The sequence below is a fragment of the Microtus oregoni genome, unplaced genomic scaffold (genome assembly GCF_018167655.1).
Source record: "Microtus oregoni isolate MIOR12 unplaced genomic scaffold, Mior012 000044F_ref0000062, whole genome shotgun sequence".
In the NCBI taxonomy this organism is placed as follows: domain Eukaryota; kingdom Metazoa; phylum Chordata; class Mammalia; order Rodentia; family Cricetidae; genus Microtus; species Microtus oregoni.
This window is the reverse complement of record NW_024543218.1, coordinates 5,363,475-5,387,461: the sequence shown is the minus strand read 5'-3', so window position 1 is coordinate 5,387,461 and position 23,987 is coordinate 5,363,475.

Sequence of the window (23,987 nt, the reverse complement as noted above, 5' to 3'; positions counted from 1 at the left end):
CAAAGCTCTACCTACAGCTCTACCTGCCTTTCCAGTAATAACAACAGAGAAGGTGATTGGTTCCAAAAACCCTAGGGTCATCAAGGAGGATACATGGGAGCCTGTCCGTATGAATGATCTCAAGGAAATAAAACAGGCTGTCATGACTTTTGGGATGCAAGCCTCTTTTGTTAAAGAGATGCTAAGAACTTGGGCCATGACAAGCAGAGCAACCCCCTTGGACTGGCTCCAGCTGAGCTCTGCGGTACTTGAGAGTGGACCGCAATTGAAATGGAAATGCTTATTCAGGCAAGAGGCTAGACTCTTAGAACAGCACGAAAAGGTGAAGGGAATTGACATTTCTCTAGATAAAATTCTAGGTGAAGGGCTCTTTTCCGACCCTCGGGAACAAGCTAATTTGGATGAAAACACACTCTCCATGTGTACTACAGCAGCCTTAAGGGCTTGGGACAGGGTACAAGACCCAGGGCAGAGAATGGAATCATTTGTTAGAGTGGCTTTGCAATGTGGAAGAAAGCAATAGTGGCTGTGTCATCAGGTACTAAGCCACTAACTGGGAGTGGGTGGTGATCAAATCGGACTTTAAGTAAAAGAGTTAGAAAGTGCCTTCAAGAATGGTTTCCAGTGTTGCTGTTTGAAACATCACCTTGACTGGTCTGTTGGCTCTAGTACCTAACCAGAACATCTGGAGAGTAAAACACTCACATATATGGTGAATGTGGATGCTTGAGATTGGGTAATCACAAGGGCAGATACAGCTTGGAGTCTTTCTTGAAACGAGTTGTCCTAATGAATTTAAATTTCGAATAAATGAATGATTTATATAATATTATATACACAGATGTTTATTTTTATTCTGAAATTCATGTTTAACTGAGTATTCTATATTCTTCTTTGCTGAGCACTCTGGATGAAGTCTGAGGCTCACTTGGTGGTCCATATCCTGGGGACACCAGCTCTTCAGGTATGCCATGGCCAAAGTCTTCCTCAGTCTTTAGCAGTGCTCTGCTTCCTGCTATCCTAGCACTCAGGGATCTTCCCTCTGCCAATCTTCTACCATGCTTCTCACCCCACTTCTTTCCCTCCCATCCAATTTCTTTCTCTTTCTTTCTTATATTCTCCAAAATGATCCCGTTTTCTCCTACAGAACTTTTCCATTATACAAAATTCATATTTCTGATGCTTGATTTTATGTTCTCTATGAGCTGTTGGAATATCTCTAGGAGAACTTAGCAAATGACATGGCTTATAAGAGATCAACTAGAGGGTAGTGCCTCAAAGAATCCAAGACAAGTTCAAGTTTTGATGGGACTAGACAAACAGTAGTTATGCCAGTCTTTTAGAGGTAGCCAGGTCTCTGGCGCAGTGATCTTGTTCCGTTTGTGATTTGTCAAAACTCAGGTGTCCGTAGGTGTGTGGATTATTGATTTGTGGCTGTCTTTCTCATGCCATTGAGGGCAATGCTGTCATTCCATCCTGCAGCCACCACATTCCTAACACCACTCTTCTTATTTGAAGCAGGCTTTCTTTCCAGGTTGCACTGGAGGAGATTCATTTCACACACTACGTGTTTTGCCTGATGTGACTTTTTCCAGAGATGGTACAAACCCTTCTTAGTTATTAGGCAGAAAAGAAATCCTGGCCCTGCCCAATATTTTTCTCAGCTTTTTAATGAACTTGAGAAAATAGCTGTACCACGGTCTTCACATTCACTATGGGTCATGAATTTCACTCATTTACTTAACAGGAAAACAGTTAAGAGGCAGAACTATCTGTCTACAGAGAACTATTGTGTATATTATATGCCATGTCCTGCCTCTCAATCCTTCCCTGTAGAGAAAAATTCCAATAAGGATGAATGTCTTTTCTTCAGGAACTCAAGGCATGTAGTTATTTCCTTTTTCATTCTACAGTCTGGCATTTCAGAAAGGGAGAAATCCTGTTTTATCTTATGTGTTCCCAGGCTCCCGGGCAACATGTGTAGGTTGTCTGAGACTATTAGCTCAAGTTCTTCAGTCTCTGAACAGCTGTAGTACAATGAAATACATGGATGGACACTTAAATTCATTAGTTTCTTGAAAGTGCCTATACTTTCCCAATAACCCAGGAAGACTTGTGTCAGTTTCTTCATATGAATCAATTATTTTCATTATTTTCTGATTAAAACAAAAACTTATTCTGAAGTCTGAAGCTGAAGTGTCTGGCTGAAAAGATGTGTTCTTCTGAACTAGTTAGTGATTTACAAATTGCTGGACCAGTGTTTTTCCTGATAAGGACACAGGTTGTAGAGTCTCTTAATCATATCTGGCTCCTAAAAACCACAGTATTGTGACTTTTAATACTGAGGATGATGCTCAAATGTTATAATTGCTTTGAACAAAGATTACTCCAGAAGCAGGGCTAATCATGAGTCTTAAGTCTAGAAGCTTTTAGAATTCAAAATATAATCCTGACACATTTTAGTCTCCATGCTTTATTATAATGTATGTTCTTCAATCTCTTGGAAATACACAGTCCACACTGGTGGGAAGTCATTGTAACATGGACAATCAAAAATAATGGATACGTAAAGTAATAGAATCCTTTCTGTGTTGTGGTGTAGCAGACCTAAGCAATCTGTGCTTTCCTTACACAATTCATAATGCTTAAAAGTAGACTGAAGGGTGTGAAACAAACGGTCAGCTGACAGTTTATATTCTTCCTACCTTACGGCTCCTCCTAGCTTCCCATGTTTAGCCACCTACGACTTTTTTTTATCTTTCACATGAAATGTTGAACCACTAGCCTCTTGTATCTTCTACTTTCTGTTGACTCTTCTATGCCCATAGACCATCTCCATATATCCCTGACTGTAAAACTCTTTCTTGCCCCCAACACTCACAAATCTATCTTAAATCTTATTTCTCTTCAAGCAGTCACAACTTTTACTTATCTTTGCTGACAGTCCCCCTGAGATCATATATACCTAGTTTTCTCACTTCTGAGCCTTAAAAAATAGTTTTAGTCTTCTCTTATGAATTGCTTTCCTGATGCCATTGTAGTAAGTCACAGATGAATGCCTTAACAGCACAGATTTAGTCTCCTGCAGATCTCAAGGCTGGCATTCTATAACCACTGTCACTGTGCTGACACCAAGGCATCAGCAGGAGAAGGTTGTAGCCTTAGGAAGGCTTTAGGGCACAACCTATTTCTCTGCTTTTTCTAGACTGCTGAACTTCATTCTCTGTCTTATTTGGCTCATAGCAAACATCTGCCTTCTTTGGCTCATGGCTTATTCCCCAACTTCAAAATCCACAAAGTGGCATTTTCACAGCTTGCTGCTGAAGTGGTTACATCCTGTTGTCTTTCCTGTCTATTCTCCTTGGCCTCACATCTAGAAAAACACCTGTATCATATTTGGAGCCTATCCTAATTATCCAAGGTGATCTGATCTCACAAAAGAGCCTTCGTTTCATCATCCCTGGGTGTTTGGCAGCCTTATCCAGCCCCGCAAGCAGTCAGTTCCTCAGTTCTAACTCCAACCCCAAGATGCCTCTTTTCACATTTCCTTCCTAGCCTTCCTATTGCCCCAGTGCGCTCTTCCTGGAAGCCTCCTCAGCTCTGGCTTCATTGCCCTTTCTCTTCTTCATTGGCTTCTTCCTGCTACAAGACCATTTGGTGTTCTCCCCCTAATTCTCAATTTTCTTGCCTTTGGAACTTCCTTACTTGATCTTACACACAAAGTGATTTCTCTGCCTCCAGCTCCTGCTCAGGCTCTCTTTAATGGTCCAGCTCTTTACCCAGCTGTTTGTCAAACTTTTACAAACATGGCCCTAAGTTTTAGCAGGGAGACTGAACTCATACACAACTCTAAACCTTCTCTTTCTCATTAATCAAAATTCAGTTAATGGCTACATCCTTTAAAAGAATAATAGAACCTCATTGTTTGGACCACTACTTTGTATGTGGTCCAAATTGCTTCTGGTGTGAACTTTACCAGTGATTTCTTAACAGATTTCATACCTGTGATTCTAAGTTATTCTTTCCTTCTCCAATCAGCTCTGTAAAGCCTAGCTAGGCATAATTTGGCACTCAAGATCTCTAGTAACATCCTCCATCATTCCTGTCAACTTGTTCTTATTAAAATCATGATAAGTGGTCTTCATGGCTCATCCCACCTTTATCTCATGTGTAACTTTCAAGCTTCACCCCTAAGTCTGTACTCATGGCAACCCCTGCTACCATTTACCAAGTCTGAAAAGTCAGTGTCTCCGTGCCACCGCTTATTTTATATCTGATTTCTCATGCATCATATGAAAACCTCACCATGAGGTTCTGCAGGAAAAACAGAATATGTAAAGGCATGACCATTCATTTTAATTCTTAGACATCCTTCAGTTTTTCTCCTTCTCATGTTGCTGCAGAGCACTAGTATTTCCTGACAGGGATGAAAAGGAGTGGACCTATCAGAATCAAAGGTCTCACCAAGTTCTTTGGTCAGTGAAAGAAATTCTATTTGACCAAAGGCCTTCTTCACATGGTTGTTTCTCATATTTTATCCTTTCTTATTTTATGTGCTTATTACACAGTTGTTTATTGAAGACCTGCTACGTGATGCAGGCATTGGAAGTTAAAATAATAAGCAAAGTCAACATGGTCTCTGCCCTTCAGGACCTTATTTATTACCAAGGATTCACTATTGATCAACCAGTGTCAAGATCTGAGAAGAAAAGTTGTCCGGCTTTACTAGAGTGTTTCAGGGGTGCTCACATAAGACTCTCTGGAGTTGGAGAGATGGCTCAGTGGTTAAGAGCATTTGCTGCTTTTGCAGAGGACCAGAGTTTGGCTCCTAGTACCCATACTGGATGGCTCACCATGACCTGTAACTCGAGTTTCAGGGGATCCAATACCTTATTCAGACACTTTCACTCACTTGTATGTATGCACACACACATGCACACACACAGACACACACACACACACATGCACACACACAGACACACACACACATGCACACACACACAGACACACACACACATGCACACACACAGACACACACACACACACACATGCACACACACAGACACACACTTAAAAGCAATTCTACTCTGCAGAAATAATGAATGGTGAAGGGAAATGGGGCATTCTTAAATATCTTATCCATGTGACACAGAGATTAACTTGAGGGGAAATACCTAATTTTAAATGTATGTTGAGCTACAAATTGGGAGTGTGCCTATTGTTCACTCTAAAGGCTGTATCCTATAAGTACACTTTTAAAGATATGAAAGTGTGTTAAGGTCTACAGAGGCACTAAGAGATACCATAGTAATGGAGATGTACAGTGAGAGGTAAATACCTTTATCAGAATCCCAAAAGTAGCTTGCAAGAAGAGTGCATTGCTTTTCCACAATGTTTCCAAATTGCTCTACAGGAACAATTCAGGCTCCTTCCCAAGCACCTGGCCTGCTCATTCTTTGCTCAACAGCTGCAAAATTGTTGTTCTTGGATTTAATTTTTATTTTCCCCTTCACCCCAGCATTTAGAAACCCAAGTGATAACAGTGTCCCTCATTCATCATTATTATCGGTCTGTATGCAGTCTATAATTTCACTTTATTTTCTATATCCCTCTAGACATAGTATATTCTATTCAGGACACCCAGTGATGACTCTGCCATGGACCTCATCCTGCCCTCCCTCCTCATTTCTTGTCTCACCTGTCTGTATATATGAATGAGTGGACTTAAGGTTAACTGAAGTAAGTCTGGGATGGAAAGATTATATACTGTCAGTTGTATCTGGAGGCTCACAATTTTTATTTTTGATATAGAAGTAGAGGGTAAAATGATGGTCCAGAGACTGGAAAGCATTAGTAAAGAAATAAGAAAGCATAGTGATTGTGCACAGAGGCACAGTTAGCATCATATAACTCTAGTTGGTAGTGTTTATTGAATATTTAAAAAGAAATGGCAGAGAGGATTTTGAGTGTTCTGAACCAAGAGAAATGGGAAGCGTGTCTGGTGAAGGATATGCTACTGTGCTGTTCTCTTCGTGTACTGAATACATGTGTTAAAATGTCATAATTATCTTTATAAATATGTGTAGTTATCATGCATCAATTTTTAAAAGTTGGAAAAACCCTTGACATCTTGGGAAAATAGTGCTACACTCCCAAATTTCTGAATGCCACCTTTCTCTCCATGCCTACTGTTCTTGGTTCTGGGAGCCACTGTATGCTTCCTGATCTATTGTATGAACCTTCATAAGTGGTCTTTCTTAGTTGATTGTTATTTGGCCATGTAGAACCCAAAAGATTTTTTAAAAAATACACTCCAGATTTTTCTTTTAAGGATGGACTCAATTTTCTGGTAAGAGTCCTCAAAACATGTAAAACATTTTTCTTATTCTGCATTGCTGTCAGAGTTCTTCCTGCTCATTTTTCTGGCAATGGTAAACCCTCTTCTTGGACACTCCACTTTCCCTAAACTTACTTTCCCACATAAAGGGGAGGTTGCCAGTAGAGTGGATGAGTTAGGAGCCTGATGGAACAGTATAAAGCAGTATTTACCACCACTGGGTATCAAGTAGTCAGAAGCTTATCCCAAATGTTAGAATAGACTGTATTACATATGTCAATGAATGAGCTAATGATTTGAACTTTGCTTTTAAAAGTTGCATCAGTTTAGAAGCAATTTAATACTTGTCTAGCATATGTAGAAATTACAGATCAAATGGTAATTTATCACTTGGATTTAAATTGCTATATGTGTCTCCCTATGTTATCTAATCCACACATATAATAGCCCCAAAGCTTTAAAGCAGTTAGTACTGATTTTTAACATTATAATACAGACATTGAATTCCAATAAAGCTTTGAATAATTAAAACAATTTGGGACATACTCTTAATTTGGCAAACATCTAATAAAATTTTTGATAGAGAAAGATTTTGCCAACAATTAGAAAAATAATGACAGATCTCTGAGATCTGCTATTTAATTAACTTATACCCTCTGATCATTAATAATACTTTGAAATTGTATCTCTCACCCTTTGGTTTTGAACAACCTGTAGTATTATAACTTTAAATATTTCTTCCCTGTTTATTTTTCTCACACCCTGGGCTTGCAGTTGTACACATATGGGATCCTTTTATCATGCTGCTTATGTCATTTTTATGGATTTTGTATATTTTCCATTTATTTGTACTCTTTGTGCTTGTAGAGTTCTGTATGGTCTTTCTCTCAGTCTTATAGCTGTTCTTTTGCATATCTGCTGAATATCATACCCATTGAATTCTTAAGTTCAGTTTATGTTTTTTACCTGTCTGATTCTTTTTTTAGTTATCTTGACAAATTCTTCATCTTTTTATTATCTGTCTATATAGATCTGTAAAAGCCCATCTCTAAGAGTTCCAAAGAGTACATGACAGTGAGTTTGCTTTGCTTTTACTTACACACACACACACACACACACACACACACACACACATCTTGCATCCTGGTGTGTCTGCTATTTGTCTGTGTGGGTTCTTTGTATGGTGGGGTCTTTAGATAATGTCATCATCCATCAGTGAAGATTCTTTACATCACCTGGATCAGTCAAAATAGCTGAACATCTCAATCCAATCCATGTTGAATAAAAGCCAAATTTCAACACCCCCCCCATCACCACCCTTTCATACACACATATATCTCAAAATGCAGCCAAAGTCAAATGCCTCTGCTCTGGATTTCTGGATTGAGCTTTACCATGGTGGGGCCTAGGGTTTCTGAGTCAAGTGAAATAAAACAGAATTTTGGAGTCTCATAGTCATATTCTAATACAAGTTGAGGAGATGTCATCACCTAATCCCTCCATCTTCTTTCAACTTTGAGAGGTGTGGAATAAAGAAGCATATTGTGTACCTTCCTTATAAACTCCAAGTTTGATGCTGCAAGCTAAATAGCCTTGATAAGAATCAGACATACAAGAGCAGAATAAATATACCCAGAATCTTCTCCACTGGCTAGCAGGGGTTGGTTTTTGGAAGACAAAGCAGATCAAATTTTTATGCTGGTGGATCTCCATTGCTTGTGAACTCTTGTTTTGCTCAGCAAATGCAGGCCATTGGATAGTTTAGTAAGCTTCCACTACAGGGCCAAAGAATCTTCCTGTGACCAGTTGTTTTGAGTGTTGGAATAGAAAGAATGGTTGCTGCTTTGACTCACATCTTTCTGTCAGGTCTACAAAGTGTGCTGTGGAACATGAAAGCATCACCATCAGGTAGTGCCAGGTCAGTTTCCTGCTTTGCTGGTTCAGTTTTCCTCACAGGACTGCTCTTGGGCGACTAGAACCACTTGAATCTAGAGAATGTCCAGGGAATGGAAGGGAAGAGCCTCACTTGCCCAGCTCTCCTCCATAGACACCAAGTCTTCACCAAGATACGATTTTAATTCTAAACTTTCCGAGGAATGAGGAGGCAGGACTTTTATCTGAAAGCATACCTTAGGGTTTTGATTTTTTCTCCATCTTGCTCCCCTATATGTCTGAGGAATTATTTGTGCACATATCTAATATAGATAGTTTTCTTTCTTCTGAGCAAATCTACCTTAAAATATGTTAGAAGTGTTTTCTTGGTAAGAAAGAAAAGAGAAGTTAAACAGCAGCCATGGACTGAACAACAGTGCTTAGTAGCACATGCAGTAGAGATGGAAAGAGATTAAATAGAAGGTGAAGTTGAATCTACTTAACAGAGCTTTTGGCAAAAGAAGAAAATAAAATATTGGTGATAGTCTTCCTTACCGAAGAAAAACATTTAGTGAAAAAGCAATGTGTTCTCAGGCTGGAACAATCATACCCAAGGGAGAGTGTGATCTTCAACATCATGTTCTAGATAATGGATCCTCATTAGGCTTCTAGAAGATGTTCAGAAACCAATGGAGTTCAAGGTCAGGGTTTGTCTGAGTGCACTTCTCCAGTTGAAACAAATGTGGAACTAAAGGATGTTTTGTATTCCTAAGTATTACCACAATAAGAAGCTCTATAATCAGCTAGAGCAATACAAAATGGAAAATATCATTTTTCAGGAGAGAATGAAGGTTGCACTTTACAGAGTTTATTCCACATATGTCCCGCAGGTGTCAGAATCAAAGGGGAAGCTTGTAATAGGAGCAAAAGGTGACAGATAGAAATACATATCACCAAGAGGTTTTAGTTGGTTTGCAATTACTGCAAATTGCATAATGTTAGTGATGTCTCACTGAAATGACCTGACTGGGGTGCTAGCAAGGAGATGACATACATGTGTGTGTTCCTGTCCCGGAAGAACAGGCAGTGCTGTAAGTAGGGAGATGACATGCATAGGTGCGTGTTTCTGTCCCAGAAAGACAGGCACTGCTGTAAGCGAGTAGATGGCATACATATGTGCGTGTTCCTGTCCCGGAAAGACGGGCAGTGCTCTAAGTGGGGAGATGACATGCATAAGTGCGTGTTGCTGTCCTGGAAGGACAACAGTGCTGTAAGCTTTAGTTAGCACTTTCTTTTAAGTGAGTTTGTTATAAGTCATGGAATCTAGGAGAGTCTGTTTTTTCTGCTCATACTTTCAGTGTGTTTTGGTCACCTGTTCCAATGCACTTGGGCAGACCATCATGGCAGTTGGAGCAGGTACCCACAAAGCTTCTTCATGAAGAACAGGAAACAGGACCACAGGATAGTGCCAGGGCAAGATATTGTTTTGAAGACATGGCTCCAGTGACTTCCACACTCCAATTATATCCTCCTTTTTGTTCTTTACTACCTCCTGGTAATGCCATTGCCTTATGAACCCATTAAAGTATTTGTCTATTGATTGGTTCAGAGCACTCCTGATCGAATATTCTCCCAGACATGTTCAGGGATATGCTATCCTAATTTCCCAGTTATTTCTCAATTTAAATTAAAGCAATTAAAAGTCACTATCACACCTGGCACCCTGACTAGACTAAGATAAGAAAATATTCTCAATATGCTTTGTTGCCTTCTGGTTCTGGGGTCTTGAAGTATCATAGTTGGGCACTGGAAGCATATTTCTTCCTGGGTTAGCTTTTCTAAGAGTTCAGAGACTACTTGTATTTTATAATTTGTATGTAGAAAAATAATCTTGTCTACTAACTTTTTTTTTCCAAAAGAGCATTTCATGGAAAACTAATTTCAATTTTGAGGTCTTGAAAGAACTACAGAAAGTTGTTAACAAGTCTGGCTGTCTTTCTACAAGGACAAGCAAGTTTCACAGTAAGAGACAGAATGTTGAAGAAGAAATGGTTCTGAGATGAAGACTGTAAGACCATAGCCTGAGAACTCTGACTTTTAGCTTCTTTGAACTTTTTCTCACAAGGTCAACACATTTTTATTTTGCACTAAAATGACCAGACATTTAAGTTAGACCATGACTGGCTTTGATTTGTGGTGAAATATTTTAAATGTTAAATTGTGTGGACTTATTAAAGAATTCAATTATAGAAGATTAAAGCCTTCTCAGGAGGTTGACAAAGGCACATATTTACATTTAGTCTATGGTGTTTATATTGTCTGTACTGGCATTTTTAATGGTGTGTCCTGAGGTGGTTGGTCATTCAGTATTGTTGCAGCATCTTGCATGAACTATATTGTGTACGTCCAGACATTTAGGATCCTTTAGATAGAATTCAGTGCTATTTTCTTAAAATCTTATAATAAACCTCGTTTTAAAAAATATGTTTTTCATCAAAAGAAAATTACACTTCTTTCATCCTTCTCTCTCCTAACTCCACCCCCTACAGCTATCTTTCTTTTGAACTCCTTCCCATTGGCCCTCAAGTAGATAGCCTCTTTTTCTTTAATTATTATTGTTAAATACATATGTTTTTATTTATCTATATGCAAATATATATATATATATATATATATATATATATATATATATATACCTAAGTCTGTTTGTACATGTATATAGTTTCAGGGCTAACCACTCTACACTGGACAACCAATAAAGGGAGAGGGTCTCTCCTGGGAGAGACTAATTCTTTCTCCCAGCAGTCATTGGTTGTCTGTAGTTCTTTGTCTAGGGGTCAGGTCCCATGGAAATGAACACCCTTCTACATTAACATGACAATTGATATTCCTTTTGTACTGGTCTTGTTTATGTAGCCATTTCTAAGAGAGACACAGACTTCCTGGTATTCTGGCTTTTATATTCTGTCTACCTCCCATTCTATGATGTCCTTGAGCCACAGATGCAGAATCTATGATGTAGAGGCCAGATTCCTGTGAACTGTTGATCTATGCATTGTGTCCATTTATGGTTTTCAGTAATAATCTCCATTTGCTGTAAAGAGGGACTTCTTTAGTTATACTTATATGTAGGTACAAGAGTAAAATTTAGAATATAGTAAGGAGTGATGCTGGTCTAACAAAGTGATGGCAGCAAATTCTTTTCTAAGCTCCATGACCACACTAGCCCCAGGAAACCAGCTAAATTTCTAGTACCAGGCATAGTTTTGTTCTTATTGAGTGGGCCTTAAATCCAATTAGATGGTTGTTGGTTGCCACCAGCATATGAGTGACTCTTATTACACCTTTCTGCATATCTTGCCATACTGGTAACTGCAGTTCATAGGTGTTGCAGCTGGGCTGGAGTGTTTAACTGTTTCCTTTGCTAAACAGCTTGTATGGCATTTTCTGGAATTGGAAGCTAGACTTCAGGAAAGAGGCTTTCAAGTCAGATCCATTTCGAATCATCTGAGTCACATGCCTTGCATATGTGGTGCCTTCAGCAATAGGGTTTTATTCTTAACCCCAGAGAGGCAACTAAAGGCTACATCAATTATCTATTGTTTTTGGAATCACTTGGACTACCTTGAGTCATTCAAAATGAAGTTTCTCATGGTTGGTACTAGGGTTTCTGTTAGTCTATAGTTTAAGGGAGCATTCGGCAAGCTTTGCTGTAGCAGATATTTCTGTCCTGTCTAGCCCCACAGCCATTCAGTCCCAAAGAAGTACATAGAGGCTTATATTAATTATAAACTGTTTGGCCTATTAGTTCAGGTTTATTACTAACTACCTCTTACAACTTAAATTAACCCATAATTCTTATCTATGTTTAGCCATGTGGCTTGGTACCTTTTCTCAGTAAGGTATTCTCATCTTGCTTCCTCTGCATGTGGCTGACTACTGCATATCTCTGCCTTTTCTCTTTCCAGAATTTTCTTAGTCTAATTGCCCTGCTAAGACTTTCTGCCTGGTTACTGGCCAATCAGTGTTTTATTAAAGCAATACGAGTGACAAATCTTTACCGCATACAAAAAAGCATCATCCCACAGCAGTGCCCCCTTTTTCTTTTCAAAACAGGACCCTGAGTCTACTCTTCTTTGTTTAGCTTTTGTCCTGACCATTGTTTATAACAACTTGTGACTGACAGACTAAACAAAGAATATGGGCACAGTTTTCTAAGCTACTTCCTGTTGATGGGAAACTCTGATAATCTTATGGGGACCCAAAGAAAATTTAGGATATGGCCAAGTCCTTACTGAAGTATTCTGTGAGCCTGGATAATCTCAGACAGCAGTCTTGAGGATGTTTTGGATGTAGAACTCAGAGGAAGCTGCAACAGAGGTGCTCTGAAACATTGGATCATCTGGGCCATCTGTTCTCACTGGAGAATTTTCAGGGAAACTTCTTCAATAAAACCTTATTTTTCTTAACTCAGAATAATTCTACAGCCTCTCATTTCCTGTGGAAACAAAAGCAAAACCTCTTCTCCAAAGTAGGTTCTCCAACATATCTTTTGACTTAAATTTTGAAGTCAAGGCACTTTCAAAATGTAAAGGTTGGATCAATCCAGCAGCTTTTTAAATCAAATGTCTTATAGCAGCTGTTGCTCCCTCCTTAGCAGTCAAACATTTCAAACACAACACAATAACATACAGTATCCAGACTCTGTGTATTTTCCATCTTTTGTTTTTCTTAATCTATTTATTTTTATTTTTTAGTTTCTGGTTTTTGGAGACAAGGTTTCTCTGTGTATCTGTTTTTTAAAAAATATTTATTTATTTATTTATTATGTATACAATGTTCTGCCTGCATGACAGAAGAGGGCTCCAGATCTCATGACAGATGGTTGTGAGCCACCATGTGGTTACTGGGAATTGAACTCAGGACCTCTGGAAGAACAGAGAGTGTTCTTAACCTCCGAGGCATCTCTGTAGCTCTTCTCTGTGTATCTTTTGCTGTCCTGGAACTCACTCTGTAGACCAGGCTGACCTGAAACTCACAGAAATCCTCCTGCCTCTGCCTCCCAAGTGCTGGGATTAAAGGTGAGTGTGTGCCATCACACTCAACTGATGGAGGAAGGTCATTGGCTAATAAAGGAACTGCCCTGGCCCATTTTATTGGTTAGAGGATAGGTGGGAGGAGTAGGCAGAACAGAACGCTGGGAGGAAGAGGAAGTGAGCTCAGAGACTCCACAGCTCTGCTCTCCGGGGCAGACGCCTGAGAGAGACGCCATGCCCCGCTCCCGGGATGAAGCTCCGACCCAGGATGGACTAGGCTAGAATCTCCCCGGTAAGCGCACCTTGGGGTGCTACACACAGATGTTTAGAAATGGGCTAAATTAATATGTGAGAATTAGCCTAGAAGAGAATGGGCCAAGCGGTGTTTAAAAGAATACAGTGTCTGTGTAATTATTTCGGAGCATAAGCTAGCCGGGCAGGCGGCTGGGGTGCTGGGGACGCAGCCCCACCGCCCCAATTACTACACTCAACTACTGTATTTCTTTTTAAAGGACTTTCTCTATCCTTTTTCTTTTCTTCCAAGCCTACAATTTTTTTTTTAACACACTGGGAACCATTTAGAGGTTTTTTTCTTCCCCATCTGAATCTGTCTTTACTATATAACTTCATCTTTTTTTCTGAGCACATGAGTTTTAAATCTGCTAAGCAGCATGGCTAGGATTAAAGATGTGACTTTGGCAGCTGGTTCCACCCCATTCCTTAGTGTTATGAGAGTCTAACTTCATGGTAGAGGTACAGGCAGGAGCCATGTTTATTGCCACTATTCTGATGAGTTTCAAGGTCTCTTCCACTACCAAGCATGCCTCTGGCTGCTCATAAACACCATTTAAGTAGTGGCAGGGCCTCTTAAATAACTGTGAAGTTTTTGTGTCTAAAGCTTAGACTGGAAGCCTTTCTTAAAGGAACCATGCCTCTGCTTACCTCTAGCAAACAGAGCCTACCAGAAAAAAGATGGTTACCAAGAATCTGTACTTGACTCTCTTCTTGTCAGTCTAGAATCCTTTTATTAAAGCTTTCTCAGGTTTTATGTGGAAATTCTTGCCAAATGTTTGTAGTCAGTGTTTCTGTCCTGCATGGTCCCACAGCTGTTCAGTACCAAAGAAACACACAGAGGTTTATATTAATTGTAAACTTTTTGGCCTATTAGGTTCAGTCTTCTTACTAACTACCTATTAGAACTTAAATTGACCCATAGTTCTTATCTATGTTTAGCCATTTGACTTGTTACCTTTTCTCAGTGAGGCATTCTCATTTTGCTTCTTCTGCATCTGACTGACTACTGCATCTCTCTGCCTTTTCTCTTCCCAGAATTCTTTTAGTCTGGTTGTCCCGCCTATACTTCCTGCCTGGCTACTGGCCAGTCAGTGTTTTATTAAACCAATACAAGTATAAAGGGGTCAAAGGTGATATGAAGTGGGAAATGAAATAATTGCTAAGGGACTCCAACAGAGGAGGAGGGAAGCAAATCATTATAGAAAAACAGGGAAATTGAGGGACAAACACCAAGGTTTTATAAAGCCCCAATTGGCCATATTATTTTTATTTACCTAAAGTTATAAGAAATATATGCAATTAAATAAATATATAAATCTTAAATAATTCAGTGCTATTTATCAGTGTTCTCAAGAAGAAGATGGACCTCTGTAGCCTTAATACAGCTTAAATCTTCTATTGGAATGTTATAATTCCCCTGCTTGGTAGTTTGACCCAATGTATTAGTAGAACATATACTGTTCACGTTTCAATGTAGAGGGATTCACCATAGCAAGCCTCATGATCTTTGGTCTCAAAGAGGGTGAGGGAAGTTCTGGGTAAGTAGTTTGATCAGTAATCCACATTTCTTTTTGGAAGTAGATAATATGTTGCCAGAGATTTGGTTCTTTCTCCTCCGTTACCCTGGAATATTGAGAGACAACCATTGGAATCAACACATAAAACCATTCCCTGTGGTAGCTTTCTCAAGAATTAAATTCACAAACAGAGAGTGTTGCCAAGGCCTAGAACACATTTTCCACATCTCTTTGTAACAAACTTGATATTTTAATCTGCTTATTGCTTACTTTTTTCACTGAGTCAAAACTCAGAAAGAAAACTGGTGGTATATTCAGATTACAGTCTTCTACTTTGATTTCACTGAGCCCTCGTCTTCCAGTTTGATTCTCTATACTGATTTACTGTATAAAACTTGATTAGATTTTTTTCTACAGCATATCATAGAAGCAATCCATCAGTTGTCTTTATTCTGTATGTCAATAATGCAGACAGGACCACACTGGATTTTTGTTTTGAAGCAAAATGACTTAGAGAATATTAACATTAAGGGAGAACAATGGATTTGCCCTATGAAAATGATACAACAAATTTCAGTACTATAGATTTGTAACCTTTCGGGTATTAGATATTTTACAGATATTTATCCCTTCTGTTAATTTCTACATTAGTTACCTTTATTGTTGACCAGATACAGTTTAAAAAGAACTTCAGGGGGAAGGTTTCATTCTGTCTTCTGGCTAAGGGACACAGTCCTTCGTGGATGGGAATATATAACAGTTAGATTGAGTCCACTGAAGCAGCTGATCAAACATACTGCCAGGTGAAAAGTGTAACAACCCTCAGGTTGGAAGTAGGTTGGGCTCCATCCCTCAGAGATCTACCTCCAGTCACCGACCCCAGTTACCCATGCTATTCAAATGTTCCACTGCCTCCCAGAACAATGCCAGTAGCTGAGGTCTCTGTTCACATACAACCCAATGACAGAGATGCTGCACTCACAGAACAACTGCATTTCATCATTAATCTGAGAGTTTGATATCACTCACCTGCAGTGTCTCTCATATAAGCCATTCCTAAGAGTTGGTACACACAGTAAGGTTCTATAGTTTGCCCTTCATTAGCTTTTACTTGAAAATGTTTGCACCTAAATGTTATAGACAATAAATCCTACATAAAATATAGATGGATATGGTTTTTAGTGTTTATTTTGCAGATTTTTGTCTCCTTTCCACCTAGACAGAAAGTTACTTTTTGATTTTTTTATATGGAAGAAAAATCACACCATTAGGTTTTATGTCCGAGAGAGTTCTTGAAGTTGCTAAAAGGTACTTCTCATTCTCTTCTACGAACTACATGCTAGTTAGGGGATACTCTATCTAAGGCTTTTCTTGACTATTTTAAGTGCCATAGTTTTATGTAATTTTATAATAATATATTTCTATAACCCCTTATTTGTAATATTGGAACTAAAATAAAAATTCAAAGCTGAGCTTTAATAGGTTAATAAAATCCTTATATTTATTTGATATATGGTTAGGTAACAATCAAATAAATTTAAATAAAAGATGTTGTCTTGACTCTACCTGAATTATTTTGTCCTTTTTTTTCTATTGTGTGAGAGAAGCCAGGTACCTTAGTACAGCAATATTTGTTTCTAAGTTCTCATCTTCATATTTTCAGCTGTGTTTCCTAAGACAGGGTGCAAGTCACTTTCAAAGTATGATACTCCATTAGTTAGGCAACCACAGTTGTCTCCTCTGTTCTTGAAAGACTAGCAGATCAACTACATCTTTGGAGATGTCTACTGGGTTTACCTTTAAGGATGTGAAAAAATATTTCAAAGGCAATATCACCCAGGAATTGATAAATCTCTTCTACCAAAGACAAGTTCAAAGCTTAACATATAACATAGCCTTTGTCAGCTACGTCTTACGTTCCCAGTTTAAAATAAGAAAATATAGGTGAAACAGCAGGGATCTGTGCAAGTCATGAACAAAGCATTTACTTGGGAGTGTCCTTGTTTTTGATAAGAGCATGAGCCTCAATACTGGGCATTTGTCTTTTTGAAAAGAGTCAGTCTGAGAATAAGACATGGCTTTGCATCTAATGGTTTCAAATGAGAATCATTCTCTTGATTTTATTCATTTTAATGGGTTTTGAAATAATCATTGGAAAGTGGATCACAGCTGTAAGTGCCAAGATGCAATTTGGTCAAAGAAGCTGTTCGGCTTTCATCCTGTAATCAGAGCTGACAGTCTCAGAAACAGAAAGATCTCATGTTTGCTGATGAGCACTAATAGAAGCCACCAACAGAGTTCAAATAGCCATTTAATGCAGGAGGCCATCTGGAGAACTATTTAAGATCAGCCTCCCAGAAGAGAGGTTAATGATAAACCTTGTGTATAAATCTCTACCTCCATTCATATATTTAAGGAGTTTTGCTGTGTTTTTCCCTCCTTGTGGTGACAATATCACATCAGTCTTTTTCATTGATGTGAATATTACTGAAAACCCAGGCAACAGAATTCCAAATTTGGACAAACTAGAGAGAACATGCTTTTCTCAGTCCTGCAGAGCACTGGGAGAGAGAGCACTGTTTCCAGGAAGACTTCCTGTTTGCATAGCAAAGGAACAGACTTGGGAAGACATAGGGGATAGCATCTGATAGAGAGCTGCCAAAACTCTAGTGTGTATACTTAAAAAGTGCTGTAGGAAATGTAACTCAGCTTTGGTGTCAGTATGATGACAAATACAATGGCTTAAAGACCAGAGGTTTAAATTTTGGGAATCAAACAGATTTGAGTACAAATCCAGTCTTTAGGTCTCTTACCTGCGTGACCTTTCAGAAATCAACTCTACTTTTCTTTCTTCTTCTAAAAGATAAAAATGGATTGGCAGTCTTTTATTTTTCTATCATGAGACAAAAATTAAGACAACGTATGCAAAGTTTTTAGTACTATGTTTAGAACACAGCAAAAATACAGTAATGATATTAATGATATTAACAATAATAAAAATACTGAGAACAGTAAGGATCATGGAAGGGTTGGAGAAAGAATGTGTTTTTAGGGGCAGCAAGCTTCAGGGTACTGTGTGATGCCAGGATAAGAGGCAAAGGAGTGATTCATATAAAATGGGCTGTTGGGGTGAATATTAGATACCTCTGAATCTTCTTTCTTCATTATCTCTGGCAACAGTGTATTCTGAGGCAGATAACGTGGTACCCTGTTGCTGAGAAACTGATATATTGGAAGGGATGGATTTTGTATGACACTATTCCCAGGAAGATGTTCTGTTCTCAGTTCCTTCTCATTCCTGGTCTCTTTTTTGTTTTCCTTTTGTGTGTATGTGTGTGTAACTAAGCTAAACTCAAATTTTTCCTTACCTCCTAAAAGTGAAAGAAGATTTATGGAACTTAGGAACATACATTTTATTATTTGAGGTCTTTACCGCAGGTACTATTTATCATTTATCATACATAAAAGTCGGCACATTCTCAAGAGAATTCTGTAGTTTTCACTTTTTTTACTTCTGTGTGGGATGCATCTGAGGATCCAGGGTAAGCTCTAACAAGCAGCTATGTTTCTGTATCACAGCAGGATCACCGCATGGATGATTAACATAATGCTATATGCTTACTATTTTGGCAATCATTAAAAACAAAAAAACTTCTCTCAAAGATGTTGATGATGCAGGTGTCTGATGATTTCATAGTACATCTCTTTCATTCAAAGGATATAATGTAACAATTTGTAAAGGAATTGAAAGTAATTTGGGAAATAGGGAATACAGAAAAAAGATAAAAGAAAAAGTCCAGGTTTTTTGTTTTGTTTTGTTTTTGAGAAAAAGCAATACAGAAAATAAGCAACAGTCACTGAGATTCAGTGAAGTACAGATGTTTGGGAGACTGAAGACATACCAAGGTCTTTGTAATTTTATACTTTCTGTCCACATGGGTCACCTACTGTGGAAGCTACTTTGTCACTTATTCTCATCCTTGATCCTCTAATGACTAAGATACCCTTTTCTAGTCCCTCAAAGTGTTGTTGACTGATAGCTCTGGACTGTTTTTTTTTTTGGGGGGGGGGGCTTTATCCAGGATTCTTTTAAGAGATCCACTCTGTCCAAACTTCTGCCTTTGTCCATCTGTTCAATGGATGGTAGAAAGTTTTGGCTCCTTGCCTACATTTTAGACAATTCTTAAGGGTCAGCCCATTTCCAGAGCAGCTCATCCACATAACAAAAGCCCTCAGAGCAATAGCCTTGTAGTTGAGTTCTCTCTGTGACTAATCTTTGTCTCATGTGTTGAGATTCAGAACATGCCTCAATAGGTTTGTTACATGCAAATTTCTGCTTCTTGGGGAATCTGGGATAAGTCATGCCTTGAAATGTTTATGGAAAGTATAAAGTAGCCATGTGTCACCTTTCTCCATGGATAGACGATTGTCTTCATCCACTCATTTAAAGGTTGTTTATTTAATACATTGTAAAATGATTGTAAATGAAGAGGCCATCTCTGCCTGGATTTATCATTAAGAACTCCATTCCATTAACATATGGATCTATTCTTGAGTGAATGTTACACTTTTCAGTTTTTCTGAAATCATGATGTGTTGATCTGACAGATTTATTTTGTCAAACAAAATATGTTCCTTTAAAAAATATATGGGCAATGGTGTTCACTTTGGTAGCATGTCTACTAAATTCATTCGTAGCTTTTTCAACTTTACATGTTTTGAAACAAGATTTTCAGGCTCAACAAAATCATTTGTAATTTTCCTAGGGTTGGGTTAATTTATACATTGTGGTTTGGGGGGAAAGATTGCCTTTCAACCTTTGGGCATCCTGATCTATACGCATGGCTTATATTTGCACATAATCTAGTCTTTAATTTGTATCAATAAGATTTCATAGCTGTCTGCATTGAGTTATCAGACATCTATTAGTAGATTTATCCTCAGATATTCCTTAGATTAATTTTGTTATAAATGTTAAATATTTTAATAGATTTCAGGGGAAGGTGTGTTCTTATGTGATAGAGGAGGCAGATATCTCCAAGTCTTTCTGAGCAGACTGTCTCTAAGGATGAAAACTTTGAACATTGCATCTGTTGTCTGAATACGGAGCTCATTTTGTTACATGGACCAACTGCCCTTTGTTCTACAGTTTTAATATATACTGAAGACCTTGCATTTAATGGATTTGCACATTGGACTTGAAGCTAATTAACAAGAATGTTAGGGGACAAAGGTACTTCCTGCTGGGCCTGATGACCTAGGCTGGTTACCAGGACACAATGGAGGGAGACAGCTGACTCCCAAAGATTGACCCTGACCTTTAATGTGCCCTCTCCTACAAACAAACAAACAAGCAAGCAAGCAAACAAATGTAATAAAATATTTTAAAAATAAATTTTAGCTGGCCTCCACATGTGACCTCCCCTCAATACATGTAAAAATATTTAAAGATAAATTTTAGTTTTTGATTTTACTTATACACAGAAATGTAATTGTTTTTTCTTCTATGTTTTTATCTGACATTAACAACCATGATAAACTTGATCATTACAAGTCAATTGTTAAAAATAATGGTTTCTTTGTAGTTTTTTTTTGTATCCTTGATATACTCTTAATTTCATTATGGATAATAAAGTTTTTAATTTTTATTTTCTAGTCATTGCCTTCTTTAGTGATGTTAGTGTCCACTTTGTCTTATTCTTGTTCTCAAAAGGAAAGTTATAAATTTTCTACTGCTTAAGTGATGTTGAAATTTAATTTTTATACATAATCGTGGTGGATAACTTTGTTTATCCATTTATATTTATTTATAATTTTCCATTTGCTTCTGGGCCTTGAAGGTTGATTTATGTGAACATCAATCATATTCCTTTGTTCCTGGATTCCAACTGGGATCAACCATTAGCAGGTTGATATATTTCTTTTGGAGCATCTTCTTGCTGGGGATGAATCTCCCTTGTTGTTCCAGAGAGCAGGCAGACTAGTGTGCCATGTCCAGTTGATAAGGGTAAAAGGAGTCCCCTGTAGATGACTTTAGAAGGATGTAACTGAGATGAACAAATTGAACTAGATGTCTCTGGAAATTAGGAAGGTATAGGAATTGCAAAAGCATTTTAAAAATTACTTTTAGTATTAATGCTTCTTTACATTTATAACTGTAAACACCCCTTCTGTTATTTTCCTGTAAATAAGCAAGGCACTGGGGATGGATCAATTTGACTCCCTAATTAGCAGTTATTGAACTCTCTCTTGCTGCCTGGGTTGCCTTGATCAAAAGGAATATCAATGTAATGGCCAGCTGGTATACCCTTATGCCAGGATGAGTCGTCTGGAATGCTCCACAGATGCCTAGAAACGATTATGCAGAAGATTGAAGTTGATTGCCCTGGCTCTTGAAGCCACTGCCCCAGCCAAGGCTGTTGGAAACAGTTGTGTAGTGGTCGCTTTGCAAGCATATACCTCAGGAAACCTTTTCACCTCCACCAGAGGTGGAGCCAGTCTCCTGGTGGAAGGCCTACTGAGATTGGTACTAGGGAAAGAGGCCATAACTGGACCAAAGCACAAACCTTAATGACTCCGAGTGGTGTTTAAATTTGAGGCTGTGATAGGTCCAAAGAAGTGTATGATTGGTCTAAACACCCCCTTTCAGGCTGTAGAGGCGGGCTCATCGAGACACTTGTGTGTTGCAATGTCAAATCTCAGAGATTTTCCAAGACCACCATCAGTATTGTGGGCTGAACTTGTAACAGAAAGTAAGCAAGTTCACTCAGAGAGCCTGATGGCAGCTTGTTGGATGAAAAAGTGACAAACCCCACATCAGCTTGATAACTGAGAACCCTGGGTGTGCTTCACTGGTAGACTAGACACTTCCTAGCTTTATACCCTCAACACTGGGTTCCCGTACAGCTCACCTTGCATTCTTTTTTTTTTTATTGAGAAAAGGAAAAAGAACAAGTTTCCGCCTCCTCCCAGCCTCCCATTTCCCTCCCCCTCCTCCCAACCTTCTCCCCCTCCTCCCACCCTTCTCCACCTCCCCCTACTCCTCTCCCCCTGTCTCTCCAGTCCAAAGAGCAGTCAGGGTTCCCTGCCCTGTGGAAAGTCCAAGGTCTTCCCCATCCGTCCATATCTAGGAAGGTGAACATCCAAACTGGCTAGGCTACCACAAAGCCAGCACATTAAGTAGGATCAAAACCCCGTGCCATTGTCCTTGGCTTCTCATCAGCCCTCATTGTTCGCCATGTTCAGAGAGTCCGGTTTTATCCCATGCTTTTTCAGTCACAGTCCAGCTGGCCTTGGTGAGCTCAAAATAGATCAGCCCCACTGTCTCAGTGGGTGGGTGCACCCTTCGTGGTCCCGACTTTTTTGCTCATGTTCTCCCTCCTTCTGCTCCTCATTGGGACCTTGGGAACTCAGTCCAGCGCTCCAGTGTGGGTCTCTGTCTCTATCTCCATCCATCACCAGATGAAGGTTCTTCTTACTTAGCTCCTTTAGGTTCACCAATTGTAGACTCCGTGACCCTTATTTATGGCTAGAAACCAATTATGAGTGAGTACATCCCATGTTCATCTTTTTGGGTCTGGGTTACCTCACTCAATATAGTGTTTTCTATTTCCATCCATTTGCATGCAAAATTCGAGAAGTCATTGTTTTTTACTGCAGCGTAGTACTCTAATGTGTATATATTCCACACTTTATTCATCCATTCTTCCATTGAAGGGCATCTAGGTTGTTTCCAGGTTCTGGCTATTACAAATAATACTGCTATGAACATAGTTGAACAAATGCTTTTGTCATATGATAGGGCATCACTTGGGTATATTCCCAGGAGTGGTATTGCTGGGTCCAGGGATAGGTTGATCCCGAATTTCCTGAGAAACCAAAACACTGATTTCCAAAGTGGTTGAACAAGATTGCATTCCCACCAGCAATGGATGAGGGTACCCCTTACTCCACAGCCTCTCCAGCAAAGGCTATCATTGGAGTTTTTTATTTTAGCCATTCTGACAGGTGTAAGATGATATCTCAAAGTTGTTTTGATTTGCATTTCCCTGATCGCTAAGGAGGTTGAGCATGACCTTAAGTGTCTTTTGGCAATTTGAACTTCTTCTGTTGAGAATTCTCTGTTCAGTTCAGTGCCCCATTTTTTAATTGGGTTAATTAGCATTTTAAAGTCTAGTTTCCTGAGTTCTCTATATATTTTGGATATCAGACCTTTGTCTGTTGCGGGGTTGGTGAAAATCTTCTCCCAGTCAGTGGGTTGCCTTTTTGTCTTAGTGACAGTGTCCTTTGCTTTACAGAAGCTTCTCAGTTTTAGTAGGTCCCATTTATTCAATGTTGTCCTTAATGTCTGTGCTGCTGGGGTTAGATGTAGGAAGTGATCTCCTGTGCCCATCTGTTGTAGGGTACTTCCCACTTTCTCTTCTATCAGGTTCAATGTGTTCAGACTCATATTGAGGTCTTTAATCCATTTGGACTTGAGTTTTGTGCATGGTGATAGATATGGGTCTATTTTCATTCTTCTACAGGTTGACATCCAGTTATGCCAGCACCGTTTGTTGAAGATGCTTTCTTTCTTCCATTGTATACTTTTAGCTCCTTTATTGAAAATGAGGTGATCATAGGTTTGAGGGTTAAAATTCAGGTCTTCTATACTATTCCATTGGTCGACTTCTCTGTTTTTATGCCAGTACCACACTGTTTTCATCACTGTAGCTCTGTAATAGAGTTTGAAGTCAGGGATGGTAGTGCCTTCAGAAGATCCTTTATTGTATAGGATTGTTTTGGCTATTCTGGGTTTTTTGATTTCCATATAAAGTTGATTATTGTCCTCTCAAGATCTGTGAAGAATTTTGATGGGACCTTGATGGGGATTGCATTGAATCTATAAATTGCCTTTGGTAGAATTGTCATTTTTACTAATGTTGATCCTCC